The sequence below is a fragment of the Beta vulgaris genome, chromosome 4 (assembly GCF_026745355.1).
Source record: "Beta vulgaris subsp. vulgaris cultivar EL10 chromosome 4, EL10.2, whole genome shotgun sequence".
NCBI classification, from domain to species: Eukaryota; Viridiplantae; Streptophyta; class Magnoliopsida; order Caryophyllales; family Amaranthaceae; genus Beta; species Beta vulgaris.
In genome coordinates, this window is record NC_079205.1 from 50,558,554 (window position 1) to 50,563,160 (window position 4,607).

General features: G+C 35.4%; 1 pseudogene; it reads left to right on the forward strand.

The window, feature by feature from the left end:
• Positions 1-1,093: 1,093 nt before the first annotated feature.
• Positions 1,094-2,194, forward strand: LOC125496746 (uncharacterized; annotated as a pseudogene).
• Positions 2,195-4,607: the final 2,413 nt, after the last annotated feature.

The window sequence follows — 4,607 nt, forward strand, 5'->3', positions numbered from 1 at the left end:
ACACGTGGACGTCCATCGAATACGCCTCAAATGTCTAATTCTGTTGGTTCTGGAAGTAGTGGAAAGAGAACAAGGTCTGAAGATGGAGGATCCACCAACCACCCCGACAAGCGGAGATGTTCGGGATGGTCACTCGCCTCGTCCAGAAGGCAACAAGAAAGTTAAGGCTAGAATCAAGGGCAAGAGCCAAACTAGTGAAGCTATTGAAGCTTTTCATAGTTTGGTGACAGACTTCAACTATATGGTGAGCGGAAGGGATTAGTATTTGATTTGTAACATGAGAAACTACAGTTTCTTAAGCAAAAGGAAGCAAGGAAGCAAAGGCAACTCGAGCTGGAAGAGATAAGCAGGCAGAGGCAAATGGAATTAGAGGAGAAAAACATAAAAATGCAACAATATCAGGTGAATTGGCAAATGCTCCAATCATTAATCTCTAAGGAAAATCGCCTACCATGGGAAGATGAAATGATAAAAAATCTGCAAATATACTTTAACAACTTTGGGGCATTGTAGAAATTACGTTCGGTGTAATATGTTTAAGCTATTAAGTGTCTATATGATATGTCTTAGGTGTGAGTGTTATTAATTATATCATGTTGTATGTTTGAATGTTAATGTTTTATGTTTTAGTTTAATTTGTGTGTTTGAGTATTAATGTTTTAAGTTTTTGTTGTAATGTCACTCATGTAATAAAAGTTTAAGTATTTTATCCATTACTCCTTTTCAGATAACCCATGTGATGCTTTATCTGAAGAGACATCTCTATGATCCCATACTACTTTTCAAAGAATCCATGTGATGCTTTATCTGAAGAGACACCTCTATGATCCCATATTACTTTTCAGAAAACCCATGTGATACTCTCTCTGAAAAAGTATCTCTATGATCCCATACTACTTTTCAGAAAACCCTTGTGATACTGTCTCTAAAAGACATCATTACCTACTCCTTTTCAGAGAAGGCATGTCATGATACACTTCCTACTTCAAAATAAATCTTATGCTCCTCCATTAGTATATATAAAATGGATCAGAGTTCTACAATTCTCTATAACAATCTCCCCTACCAAAATCAGATATCTTACAAATCTAAAATGAATTTCTACAAATTTAATATCAGTTCAACTTCCTCTTCTTCTTCCGATGATTCAGAAGAGGAAATGAGGGATATGGAGAACAAAGAAGTAGATGACATGATCGACAATGTCACTCATACTTATCTCCCATTCCTTGTGTCGGCGGTCACTCCTAGAATGAGACCAGGTGGACGTACTCGACCTCGGGCTGATAGGGGTCGAGAAGAAGGTCATTTAAGATTATATGATGACTATTTTGCAGAAAATCCAGTTTACTCAAGTAGGTTGTTTCGACGTAGATTTCGTATGCAAAAGCATGTTTTTGAGCGTATATGAATGAAGTTGTGAGGAAGACAAATGGTTCAAACAAAAGAGGGATTGCACTGGTCGTTTTGGTTTGTCGCCACTACAAAAGTGTACCGCAGCAATACGACAATTAGCTTATGGGTGTGCTTCCGACGCTTGCGATGAGTACATACGTATTAGTGATAGTACGACAAGATTGGCACTTCAGAGATTCATTGGCGGCGTCATTAACCAATTTAGTAATGTGTACTTAAGACGACCGAATGAAGCCGATCTGAGGAGGCTGTTACGAATTGGAGAAGAACGTGGATTTCCTGGCATGATTGGTAGCATCGATTGTATGCATTGGGAGTGGAAGAATTGTCCAACAGCATGGAGAGGGCAATATCAAGGAAGGGCAGGGGTAGCTACACTTGTGCTTGAAGCTGTAGCTGATAGGGACTTGTGGATTTGGCATTCTTTTTTCGGAATGCCGGGAAGTTGCAACGATCTGAACGTGCTTCATAGATCTCCTGTGTTTCAAGATGTTTTAGAAGGTCGAGTTCCGGCTGTTAATTTTGTTGTAAATGACCATCAATATAACAAAGGGTATTACCTTACTGATGGTATCTACCCCAAATGGGCTACTTTTGTGAAGTCCATAACGTGTCCACAATCTCATAAAGATAGACTCTTTGCAAGACATCAAGAAGAGCAAGGAAAGATGTGGAACGAGCATTTGGAGTGCTACAAGCTCGATTTGCTATTATTCGGATGCCATCCCTTGCTTGGGATGTGGACATGCTTCATAAGATTATAAACCATTATTTTTGAGTTCATGGTTAAGAGTAAAATTGTAAATGGTTTGTGAGAATGATGTGGAGGACAGAGAAAAGAACAGAGAGAAGGATGAACCATTTTTTTGGGTTCATCATTAAGAATGCTCTTAGTGAGACAAGGCTACTTTTCTGTGATGGTTTTAGCGTGCTTTCTTAATTTTTTCAAGCCCTTTGGTTTTGCAGACTTCTCTCGCATTTAATGCGATGGCAAGTATCATTACTCGAATTGTTGTTGCTGATTGTGGATAGTTGGGGCATGCAAACCCTAACTGCTATAATTACTTGTTATGGGTGTGTATTGTTTTCTCATCCATCTCAGTTCCTTTGCTGTTATTTCCTTGTTTAGTGTGTGAGTTGTTGAGTTCCTCTATTTGTGTTTGTTCTTTTATGGCAGATAATCTCTCATTTAAAAATGCTATCTTGGCTTCTCCTCCTGAGAGGGGGGGGGAAGTATATGTGGGGCTTGTGACCTCTGGTGCTGATGTTCTTTACATATTCATATCCCCTCTGGTAATGTTCCTACTCACTTGCTTATTTCTGGTGATGATCCCCCTCTGTCTGTCAATTTTTTACTGAGTCTTTAGTCCTAGATGAACTTTATCAAGTTTGAAAGGACACTGATTAGTTAACTAAATACTGCTTACTTTGTAAAATGTTGGGTGTCCCCTTGGATGTTCGTTTTGTTGTCTCAAAAACTAGGTCTGATTGAAAGTTTGTTAATGGGGATATTGAGTATATTGAGTGGCGCTAATGTTTGGGTCCAATAAGTTCTTAGTGGGCCCCACCTATCCTCAAGTCTTGTGCCAGCTTGGCAAGGCTTTTTTAGTAGGCCCCACTTATCCTCAAGCCTTATGCCCACCTGACAAATCATTTTTTTGCACATTCCAACGCCTATAAATAGGGACCAGATCCCTATTTATTGAGGTAATGAAGTTTAGACAAACCACTTCACATTTATTATTGAGCAATTAATTAACTTGATTGTCGGAGGGGCGATCCGAGATACACCCCCGAGATAGTCTAACTCTCGTTTTTGCAGGGCTCACTTCATTCCCCGAGTGATCGGTCACCGCCATCAACCATCGACCTCTAATCTTGATTCATCCCCCATCTTACAAAGTTTTTACCCAAAACAGTTCCCAACCTTAAATCACCCCACCTAGAATAGTCGCTTCTAATGGGGTGACTCTTAGGAAACAATGTGATTATGTGATTTTCCTTAATCAAGTTGTTGTTCATCATCAAAAAAAAATTTTTCATAAAAAAATTCAAGAAAAGTTGTGTATAAACATCTCCAAAAAAAAATGTAATGTTATAATATGGTCAGTTTTAATTTTGTACTTTATTTCATTTTTTCGTCTGCATTAACTAAATATTTTGTAGGATTTAATATCTTTACTATGAAATGCAAGATGTTTCCAGAAACTGGGCTTTGGAATTTCTAAAAAACGAATTTTGTATAACTAAAACTCATACAACTTTATTGTGCAAAACTTACTTTGTCTAGTACCCCTAAGATTGTTCTGTTAATAAAGTTTAAAAATAAAACCATTTAGAAAAAACTAAAAACATCAAGTTCAAAGAAAACATCAATAGATTTCTAAAAACATAAAAATCATGCCCATATACATAGATATATCACATGCTCAGTTTCACGTTTTGTACAGAAAGTTATGATTTTTGTAAGTCAATACAAGAAGAAAAATGCAATATGGAAAATGAAATAAAGTGATTAACTCAACTTTCATTAAAAAAAATAAATATTTGACACGAAAATGTTAATTAAAAATCATGAAATTTTAAATTTCTCTTAAAATGACTCATTTTATTATGTAAATAAAAATCAATAAAAATTGTCATAAAAAATCAAAATCAAAGAGTTTAATTAATCTCTAATTTTCACAAGCTTACAAATAAACATGAATTGCAAAGCACATTCAAGGAGCCTCATGGTGAAGATCAAGATTGAAGATTTTTTTATACATTATATATTTTGTAAATTTTGTTGTAATAATAATGTTTTTTGTAAATAGCTATTACATCACCCAATTAATGAAAAAATATGGATATATTTATGCATAATTTTTATAAATAATTCCACAATCCCTTTTGAATAAAATGAGCAACCAATGTTACAAATATTGCATGTTGGTCCAATATATCATAGTATATGAATCAAATGAGCCAATCTCAATTAAGAGGAAAAATTACAAATCTAACTAAGTTAAATTGTATGATGATCCATCCTACATTTAAAAAAAAAATTAATCTTCAAATGGACTAAACATATACTTTGACATAATTAGATTGTTAATTATGATCTATGAATCGATTTTAGGCCGTTTCATGTGTCTCGCTTTAAATAATCAAATTCCAATTAGCCAAACACAAATCTTCAAATTCTATCT